The following is a 10855-nucleotide window of genomic DNA, read 5'->3' as shown; positions in this document are numbered from 1 at the left end:
GAGGTGCTGAGCACACCAGCTCCCAGTGACTGTGGTTGGGGCTGCGGGAACTCGGCAATGCTTTAAAGTGGGCCACCCAAAATAAGAGAGCAGTTCCGAAACGGGGGTTCGGCACCTCGACTTCTCTTTCTCAGCAGAATAAGGGGCAAGGCTTATGGCAGGGCCGTGCGAGGAGCCTGCAAGCTCACGGGGGCTAACTGAGAGATTCCTACTGCCTTGGAGACTGGTCCAATGGCCACTCCATTGACTTCCTGAGGGCTGGAGCAGATGCCCACTGCTGAGCAAAGGGAGCGCACAGTGGGTGGTGTGTGACTGACCCTGCACGCAGGCACAAACAATGGCTCTAGTGCGGGAGAATCAGGTCGTCCCCTTCTGTGCTGCCCATGATGCCTTTCATGGGCCCCAATGTTGCTGCCAGGAACGCGGCCCCACCAAACAAGATGCAGATCTTAGGGGTTCTTAATACAGGCTGCCATTTCCTCACTGTAGCTTCCTTTCGTGCACGGGAACCCACCGTGAAAATGGGCTTGAAGTGAAATGGCCCATCCCGGCTGTCTGCACCGTCTGAACTGGAGTTAATGCAGCGAGGAGAATGAGTGGGCCTGACGGCAGCAAGTCCCATTAGAGAACGGTGGATTGTAACTTTCTTAGCACGTTCTAAATCAAATCCCGGACATGAGGCTTGATGATGGGGTAAACTCTTGGCAGCGTTACAGTCTGTGGAGTTCTGCCATTGACTTCAGTCGGGCCAGGATTTCACCCATAATTATCACTAATTAACATATCACACCTTCACTTTTAAAAATTCACTTTTTTTCCTATAGGTGAATACGCTGTCGGGATCCTGGTCTGTGGATGGGAATTGCTCCTTGTAGGGGAGTGTTCTGGATTGAGGATAGAAAAAGAGGCCACCATTGGCTGGTTAAAGCACACGATGGTGCGGGTTAGGCAGTTCTTCACACTCCCAGCATTCTCTCTCGCACAGGGGTGTAAATCAGGAGGAGGGACTTGGCTGCGATGAGAGGGAGAGAAAGAATGGCCTGCGAAGTGCCCCCCAAGCTGGCAGCTGGGGCAGGCAGAGGCAGTTTGGTGGGTATGGGATTTTAGTGGCTTAAGACATCTACCAAACGGTGGGAGAAGGACCCAGACAAGCTCCCGGAGCTGAGTGGAAGAGCTGTGGCTGCCAATCGGATTGGGACAGGACGGGGAAGGAGGGGACAGTGGGCACTGGAGTCTCCTTGGGCACATGACAAGAGTGCCTGACCTTCGCTACCCTCCTCCTCCTGTCTCTTGGGCCATCCCCGCTTCGCTTCTCACAGGCGGCCTGGAGCTCTTAGGGCAGGGAATGGGGCTCTGGTACCTCACCCGAGGGCGCCCAGCAGCTGGCAGTTCTCAGCCAGCTGGTGATGGACAGCAGGAGGCTACCCAGTGTCACCACCTCTGAGCCCCTTGGCATGCGACTAACCACTGGGTTGGGGAGCGGCGGGGTTCCATTGCCTCACCCCATGGCTCCAGCATGGGTTACTGGAGCCTCAGTGTGTGCCTGGCTCTGGGCTCTGTTGTGTGTGTACCTGTCTTTGCCTTCTCCGCACGGCGATCGCACCCTTCTGCTTTGGCCACGGAGCTGCCCCTGCTCAGTGACAGGTGAGCCCTGCGCTGCGGATCAGCCCAGCAATGGCAGTCGGGGGTGGAGCTGGAGGAAGTGCACAGCCTCGGGCCATCAGTGACTGGCAGATACGCTGCGGGTTTGCCAGTTGGTGTCCCGGCAGGGGATGCTCCTCCTGGCCCAGGACTAGTTCAAGGGCTGGGGATTCTGAGCATCACCCCTCTCTTCCGGGCGACAGGTATAACGCACACGCCTGGACCACGGTGATGATGCACTGTCTGTAACTGACCGAGAGACCTCACGCAACAAAGGCTGGCTGACCATTATTTGGGGAGGGGGAGGTGGGAATGTTTTCAGAAGAACGACTAAGAGTTTTGTTTTCATTCAAAATTGTTCACTTCCCCCTCCCCCGCCCTCTTGCTTTTTTGTCTTGCACTAGAAAAGTGTGTTTTTTAAACCATTGGTTGTTTCCATTGGTAAAGCGGGAGCAGTGAGCGGGAAGGGGAATCTTTTTCTAGTAAGGATGAAAGGGAGAACAGTAAAAAATCGGCGAGGAAGTGCAAATTCTCCTATTTAAAAAATGAAGTATTTTGAATTTATTAGAAATTCTTTGCTGCCAATTGTTTAAACCCCCCCACAAACTTTCACTTTTTATTAAACTTTTTTTTTTTTTGACTCAAACCCACCTTTTAATGGAAACAACTTCTTCCAGCCTGAATTGGAGCCAGCCTCCTAGGGCCATACAGCCACCGAGCTCGTGTTGTCCTGCACGGTTTGTATTTTAAAGGGCAGACAACCTAGAGTTAGGAGCCCTACATTGTGCCAGCATTGCGACTACTGCGCCAACCTGCGGGCAGGTAACCCCCCCGCATCCTTTTCCACATCCCACACCAGCGTCTCATGAGGGGGTTAACAGTTAATGCTGTCTGAATCCCAAAGGCTCCGGTATCTCCTGATGCGGGGAAACCTAGGGGAGCCCCAGAACTGGGGGAGGGCAAAAGTGCCTGAAAACCACCCCAACTCTCCCATGCTGCACGGTGTGGGCACAGCTCAGATGCTGGCCCAGCACGGACCTTTCCTGCCCCTGTGGAGCGGTGCCCTGCTGTCTGGAGCGGGCACATCCCCGAGCAGATCAGCCATGGAGCGGGCCTGCCACACCTGTGGAAAAGGGGAGAGGTCCGGGCGGTATTGTGTGACGATCCTGAGCAACATGTGTGTCGACTGCCCTTGGCAGGCTGATTCACCCTGGAAATGGCTGTGAAATCTACCCGGCGCTGGAGATCTTTAGCACCTGCGCTCCGTGAGCCCTGCGGCTGGTATACCCAGAGCTGGCCCACTCACCGCCCCGAGTGTGGGGAAACACCTCTGCTTAGTGCACCTGCTTTTCAGCTGGGAGCCTTCCCGAAGCATGAGCATGCAGGGCTGGACACCGGCTAGAAGGAAAGCGGGTCCTGAGGGTTCGGCTGGGGGCTGCTGTCTATTGAAAGTGAAATGTTTGCAATGAGTTTGGGAGGCGGGGGGGAGATGAAAAAGCAAAGGAGAGCACAGTTCTCATTTGGACTGGAGATGGGGGCAGATTTGTAAGAGGGAAGGGAAGGGGCCAGTGGAAGAATCATCATTTGAACTCCAGATTGGTTCTTTCTTTCTAAGGGATCAGCTGTAGCGTACCCAGACGTTCTGGGCCGGAAGCAGGAATCCCTGGGTGAGGTCCCTGGCCTCTGCTGTACAGGAGCTCAGACAGATGATCGCAATGGTCCCTTCTGGCCTTAAAAGTCTATTAAGACAACTGACAATCCACGAACATTTTATTAAGGCCTCGTCTGCCCACAGAGTGGCCTGAAGGTCCTGTCACTGAAGGTCTGATTCTGTACCGGTTTAGCCAGACCGGTCCCCCTTGGGGCATGGACGCTCTGATCGGTTTAAAGCAGGTTATTCTGGTTTAACTTACCTCCAAGCTCACAGGCACAAGCGAAACAGCTATGACCAGCCTTAAACCAACAGAGATCCACACACCAAAGATGCACCTGTTTGCCTGGGTTTAATTGGACCCATTGTTTAGACAAAGCCTTTGAGTTCTAGTTACCAATAGAAAGACAGAGATTATTTTAAGTGCCTGGTCTCTGTACATATAACCCCAGATTTTCAGATGCTGGCTTCTGTGTCTGCATACCCAAATCAATCCATGTGTGTGTCCACACCTGGGGCTCTTCCTTCGGCTTTTAGTACAGCCCCAAAACACAGGGTTAAACACTGCTAGCTTTTCAATTAGCGCAGCCTATCAGGATCGGTGGAGGCCCTCTGGGCTCTTCACAAACTGGGATCAGAGTCACATGACATATACACAGGTGGCGGAAGGGGCCAATTTCATAGCTGTCCTATGTAGACGCAATGCTATTGATTGCACTGGAGTGGGCCAGCCTTACCCCACTGGTGACTGGGTCCCAGCATGTGCTGCCCTCGCAGAGTTAAATCAGATGCGCTGGTTTATCTTCTGCTGGATTTAGAGAACATTGTTTTTCACACATGGAACGTTCTCCTGGAGTCACACCCGAGAGACCCAGTGCAGGGCTGTGATGCGTGTTACCTGAAACTAGTAATATTCATGATATGAAATTTCCGGTGTTTAATTTGTACTTGTGTCACTTACCACAGAGGTTCTCAACCTTCTTCTTTCTTAGCCTCCCTTCTCTTCCCCCTCACCCCATGCTATAAAAACTCTACGGCCCATCTGTGCCCCAACAACTGGTTTTCTGCACAGCTAGTGGATTTTGGCGGATCCTCTGAAACCTGCTCGCCACCCCACGAAGGGGCCCTGGGCCCCTCCTTGAGAACCACTGACTTACAGCATCTGCGGTCAGCTGAGAAGATTGGAAATGAAACTTACTCACTGCAGTGTTATGATCCCTTGTAACAAGGAAATAATCTAAATTCCCCGGATGGGGAGTGGTTTGGGATCTGTTCAGTCACCTTCCCCTGAGCACAAGAAATGGGAGGCAGATAGGCCCCCTGGGGGTTAGGTGCCTATATACCTTTGAGGATCTGGGCCATAACCCTTCAGTTCTCCTGTATCCCCATCTGCACCCCCTGCCCATGTCACACCCACAGTTGCAGGGTGCTCACTGCAGGGCTGTGTTCAGGAACAGATGTCACGCCCCAGGGTGGTTACTCTATAAACGGGGTGTGAACGCAGCGCTGCTCTCCCTGGCACAGGGCTCTGCCCAGCGGCTTCCCAAGGTGCACTGATGTGTCCAACAGCTGATGTGCCTTGCGGCTCGTGGGTTGGAAGTTAACCCTGTTGCTGAAGGGGTGGGTCAGTGATATTGTCTGTACTGACTTTTACTCCAGGATCAATTTCTCAACCCTGGCATTATTAGTTACGGACCCAGAAATTAAGGGTCAAGTTTCTCCTGGGGGCCGCTTGGGCAGTCCTACCGGATAGAACTCCTCGGTGGGTAGGAACTAGGACTGGAAAATTTGTCAGCTGTTCCTGTCATGGGGAAATAACCATCCAGAATCACAAGCCACGTGCCTGGGTGGACAACAGCTGACACCCACGCCCAAGGCATTCCTGACAGTAACTCATTGTCATAGGAGTTATTAAAGCATCTGCTGCTCTTCTGTCCAGGACCAAGTCCACACCGCTCTGTCAGGGTCTCCTGCCCTCCCATAGAGCTTGCTGTGGTGTTTTCTTCCAACTCTTTTAAGGACGCCACCCAGCTGCCTGTTTGGGATTGGGCACGTCGCTAATGCTAACTCGCTGGCTAGTACACTCCCAAAGGGCCCAGGGCTGAGCAGCCACGGTACCGATCTCCCCAGGTGGAGCTGAAGGGAGCTGGGGGCACCCCCTGTCCCCCCAAGGTCTCTCTGCTTGCACCCCAAGTTGGGGTAGGCTCAGGGGGTCTCGCAATGAGCACTGCAGTTCCCGGGCACTGTCTCGGAGCTGCAGGCACCACCCCACACTGAGGTCTGTGTCTGGCTGATTTCATGGAAGCGTGCCTGAAGGGGGGGACGGCGGCCGCTCTCAGGTCTCAGACATTTCAAGCTCTGCCCGCCGCGTACCCGTACCTCTCCCCGCTGTGAGGCCAGGTGATCCGTCACCGGTTTCCACTCAGCTAACCCCCTTGAGCCCAGTGGAGATGGTCCAGATCTATACCGGAGATCCGCGGCCGGTCTGGCCAGTCCCGGGTAGTCACAGCCAACGCAGCTTCCCTGGGAACTGGGCTCCCAAATCCCCTGGGATGCCTTTAACCCTCGGCTCTGTCCCAGGCCTCACCCTGCTCCCGTGTGATCTGGGCAAGGAGCCCTGATGCGTGGCCCAGCCCTGTGCATGGCTGTGGAGTGTTGGCTCCTCAGAGAACGGTCAGCAGTGAGCAGGAGGGCTAGGGGCAGCAGAAATGCCCCTGAGTTCAGCCAGAACCGCTCCTGGGGATGGGTGAGAAGCACAAGGGAGAGCCAAGGGTCAGCTGCCATTGGAGGTGGCAGGCGAGCAATGGTGGGCCATTGCTGCCACCACGTGGGGGAATTCCAGATCACAGCAAAGGGTCTCCGCAGCCCGAGGCTGAGGCCAAACTGTGCACAGAAATCCCTGCTATTTGCTTTTCCTCTGCGCTGGCCTGAAGCTGTGTGCTGAACCCAAACCCCCAAGCTACCAGGTGCCATTGATCCTACATACAGACAGTGGTGAGCTGGAGCCGGTTCGCACCGGTTCGCGTGAACCGGTTGTTAAATTCAGAAGCCGGTTTAGAACCGGCTGTTGAAGGGTTGGGCAAACTCCGGCCCGCGAGCCACATCTGGCCCGCAGGACCATTGAGCTCCCGGCTGGGGAGGCTTCCCTTGAGAATCCCTTTTTACTCACCCGGCGGCGCTCTGGGTCTTCGGCGGCACGTCCTTCACTCGCTCCGGGTCTTCGGCAGCACTTCGGCAGCCAGTCCCTCCGTGCCGCCGAAGACCCGGAGTGAGTGAAGAACGTGCCGCCGAAGACCCGGAGCGACTGAAGGAACCAGTTCTTCAGATTTTGGCAGCTCATCCCTGCATACAGATACCAGTTTGGAGGGTTTAGGAGCGGTCCTATGCCAGGAGGTTGAAGGCAAATGTAAACCTATGGCCTTTGCCAGCCAAGGGCTGTCTGCTAGGGAAACTCCCGACCCCATCCACAAGCTGGAGTTCTTCTGCGAGTGATTGCTCGTGTGCATTCCACAATAGGTGTGCGTGCTCGCCACGTGCACCGGTGCTGGAAGTTTTCCCCTTAGCAGTACCCATAAGGGATTGCCGCAGTATAAGGGGCGCTGCACGCTCCCCCTTCCCCCCACCCCCAGTTCCTTCTTGCCGCCAGTGAAGGTGCTTCGGGACGGCTCTGCTCCAGCCCTGCTGTAGCTTCCCTCTTGGACTCTGTTAGTTCACAGTTAGCAGTGCCTGTAGCCTACAAAAAAAGCAGGGGGGGGGTGGGGAGAGAAGAAGTAAAAAGTAGCTTTAGTTAGAATTAGTTAAGTGCGCCTGGGTCGGGGCATGCCCCGGGCTTTAAGACATGCGACACTTGCAAATGGCCTATGCCCATGAGTGATCCACACGCGGACTGTTTATGCTGTCTGGGGGAAATCCATCTCAGCGATCACTGCAAGATTTCCAGACCCTGCACACCTCGGACCGAGGAGGAGTGGGACATTTGGCTCCGAGCCATTTTGATGGAGTCGGCCCTAACCCCGACGCCACTTCACTGCTGCGAGTCGGCACCGAGCACCGGAGCATCAGTGCGCGGCGACTCAACGGTGTCCTCCCCCAGTCGGCACCGCTCCCCGTCCACAGGACACTCCAGAAAGGCGAAGAAGAGGTCTTCTCTGCCAAGGCACTGGAGCAAGACTGGGGGAGAGTCTAGACCCGTGTTGGGCAGCTCTCGGTCCCCATCGGCCTCGCGGCCTCTGACTCAAGTTGAGCGGAGTAGCCCGGCCCGCTCCGAGCCGGCCTCCCCGGACGCCAGTGGCCACATTTGGGTGCCCTCCACACTGGAGACCCTGCAGGCAGCTTGAGACGTTATGTCTCTGCCAGGACCAGTAGCACGGCCGTCGTCAGCTCCCCAGTCCAGAGGCAAGCCACCGCTTGGACCCCTGCAGTTGCTGCCTGGACGGTACCGCTCACGGTCGAGAGAAGGTTCCCAACACCGTTCCCCGCTCAGCAACCACCCCGTGAGCAGTCCACGCCAGTCCCCGTCGACCCCACCAGGTTGTCTGGCTGAGTACAGACTGGCAGGGGTTCCAGGCACTGCTCCGCCTCCAGGGACTGTAGACCTCGCGAGGAAAGCGTGTCCTGTCGAGACCAGGACAGATGGCACCGGAGGTTGTTGTCTCCGAGAAGCTACCGTAGCCCCTTGCAGTACGGGCATCGACGCCGTTCCCGTTCTTCTTCGTCTCGCTCAAGGTCCCTGCCATGGCACCGCTTCCGCAGCCCCAGGCGTCGATCGCTGGCACCCCACCGTCGCGGATCCGCCCGTCGGCACTGCTCCTAACACCGCCACCCATCCCAGTCCCGGGATAGCGGCTGATTGTATGCCAGCCCGGCCTCCCTTCGAAGTCGCCAGTCGATGGGCCAGGCAAGTCAGGCTGGACAGCCCGCTTCGCAGGTGTCACAGCAGGCACAGTGGCACGGGACCCCTTGGCTGGCACCAGGGTACCAATGGGCCCCGTGGCCCCCGAAGCAGCCCCCAGTGGTGGCTCGCTCGGTGGCCGGAGCCTTGGAGAGACCGTTGGCCTCCCTTTCTTGGCCTCCCAGAAAGGAGTCAGTGGAGCATTCGTCTCCGGTCCCGCGCTCAGAAGGGGATCAAGTGGTGGGGCCTGCAGCCCTGGTGGGAACGCAGAGTAGCCCGCCCCCATCCTCACAGCCCCTCCTCCTTCTGTCCCGCAAGAGGACATGAGCTCTCACCAAGCTCCCACCAAGAGCTGTTGAAAAGGGTGGCATCAAGCCTCAACCTACAAGCCAAGGAGGTGGAGGAACCCTTGGACTCCCTCTTCAATGTCCTCGCGGCTTTGGCACCGGCCAGGGTGGCTCTCCCACTCCATGAAGGGGTGGCAAAGATCCCAAATGCCTTGTGGCAAACCCCGGTTTCCCTGCCCTCATCTCTAAGAGGGCTGAACAGAAGTATTTCATGCCTGCCAAGGGGCATGAATACCTATACACCCACCCTGCCCCCAACTCCCTAGTGGTCGAGTTGGTCAACCACAGGGAGAGGCAAGGCCAACCAGCTCCTACTCCTAAGAATAAGGACTCAAGGAGACTAGATCTATTTGGGAGAAAGGTTTATTCATCCTCAAGCTTCCATCTGAAGGTGGTGAATCACCAAGTCCTGCTGGGCAGATAGGATTGCAATTTTTGGGGCTCCCTGCCCAAATTTGCAGACTCTTTCCAGGAGTGTGATAAGAAAGAGTTCAAGGCTCTGGTTGAGGAGAGCATGGCTGCCACCAGGGCGGCCCTGCAGGCAGCCTTGGATGCCGTGGGTACTGCTGCAAGGTCTATGGCCTCCGTGGTGTTCATGAGGAGAGTGTCATGGCTTCTGCTGTCTGGGTTGTCCAGCGAAGTACAGACCTCCTGACAGGACCTTCCGTTTGACGGCAAGGTCCTGTCTGCGGAACAAATGGATATGAAGTTACACTGTCTGAAGGACTCCTGCACGATTTTAAAGACCCTTGGCCTCTATGTCCCAGCCCCGGCCAGGACCAAGTTCAAACCGTACCAGGCTCCCAGTCAGGCCACCCACTCCAGATACGAGCACCCTTATAAAAAGTCAAGGGACTATCAAAAGCGCCTGCACAGGCAATCCCGGCCTGCGGCCCAGCCTGGGCCCTCTAAGGGTAAACAGGTGGGAAAGCGCCAGTTTTGACAGGATGCCCGGGGGCGACTTACGAGTTCCACCCACAATAAAACTTCCCTTCTCCAACTGGTTGTGTGCTTTTCTCGCGGAGTGGTCGTGGCTGACCTTGGACCAATGGGTCCTCAACACCATCTCCCGGGGCTACACCCGCCAGTTTACCTCTACCCCACCCACCTACCCTCCATCCCCGTCCCTCTTCAGGGACCCCTCTCACGAGAGCCTGCTCGAGCAGGAGGTGAGGCGGTGGCTTAGGAGCGGTGGAGGTGGTGCTGGCCAAGTTCAGATACAAGGGGTTCAAACTCCCGATATTTCCTTATCCCGAAGGCCAAAGGGGGGCTCAGGCCCATCCTGGACCCACGAGACCTGAACCAGTACATGGCAAAGCTCAAGTTTCGCATGGTCTCTCTGGTCTCCATCATCCCCTCCTTGGATCCTGGGGACTGGTACGCTGCCCTCGATCTGCAGGACGCGCACTTCCACCTTCATATATATGAGGGGGACAAGCGTTTCCTCCATTTCACAGTTGGGCAGGAGCACTACCAGTTCACTGTCCCCCCATTTGGCTTGTCCACGGCTCCCAGGGTATTCACAAAGTGTATGTCTGTGGTGGCGGTCTACCTCAGACGTAAGGGGGTCCAGATCTTTCCCTACCTCGATGACTGGCTGGTCAAGGTCCAGGTCGCAGATACAGGATCACATATCACTCCTCCTGTCCACATGCACCACACGGGGCCTGTTGGTAAACGACACCAAGTCCACATTCGTTCCGGTGCAGTGCATAGAGTTCTTTGGGGCGATTCTGGACGCGACGTCAGCCAGAGCCTCCCTCCTACCGGACAGATTCGAAACCCTAAAGGAGCTCAGCAGCTTAGTCACGAGGTTCCCCGTGACCACAGCCAGAGCGTCTCTCCAACTCCTGGGTCATATGTCAGCGTGCACATATGTGGTTCGTCACGTCAGACTCAGGATGCGGTCCCTCCAGCTCTGGTAGGTCTCGGTGTTCTCCCAGTCCAGAGACAGGATGGACAAAGTCCTCACTGTGCCCGAACCAGTGATTGCCTCCCTACAATGGTGGTCCTCCCTGGGAAACATGCTCCAAGGGGTCCCATTCAGGGGCTGACCCCCGTCTGTGGAATTGGTGTCCGATGCATTGGACATGTGGTGGGGAGGCCATGTGGGAAACCTCCAGACCCAAAGTCTGTAGTCTGCACAGGACTTTGCCCTGCACATAAATGTCAAGTAGCTCAGGGAGGTCAGTCTGGCATGCAGGGCCTTCCGCTCGCACCTGGCAGGCAGGGTTCTCATGGACAACACGGCCTCGATGTTCTACATCAACAGGCAAGGCGGGGCCCATTCCTCAGTCCTCTGCCAGGAAGCCCTGCATAGCCCAC

This window comes from Lepidochelys kempii, chromosome 5, assembly GCF_965140265.1.
Source record: "Lepidochelys kempii isolate rLepKem1 chromosome 5, rLepKem1.hap2, whole genome shotgun sequence".
NCBI lineage: Eukaryota > Metazoa > Chordata > Testudines > Cheloniidae > Lepidochelys > Lepidochelys kempii.
This window is presented reverse-complemented; position numbering follows the sequence as displayed.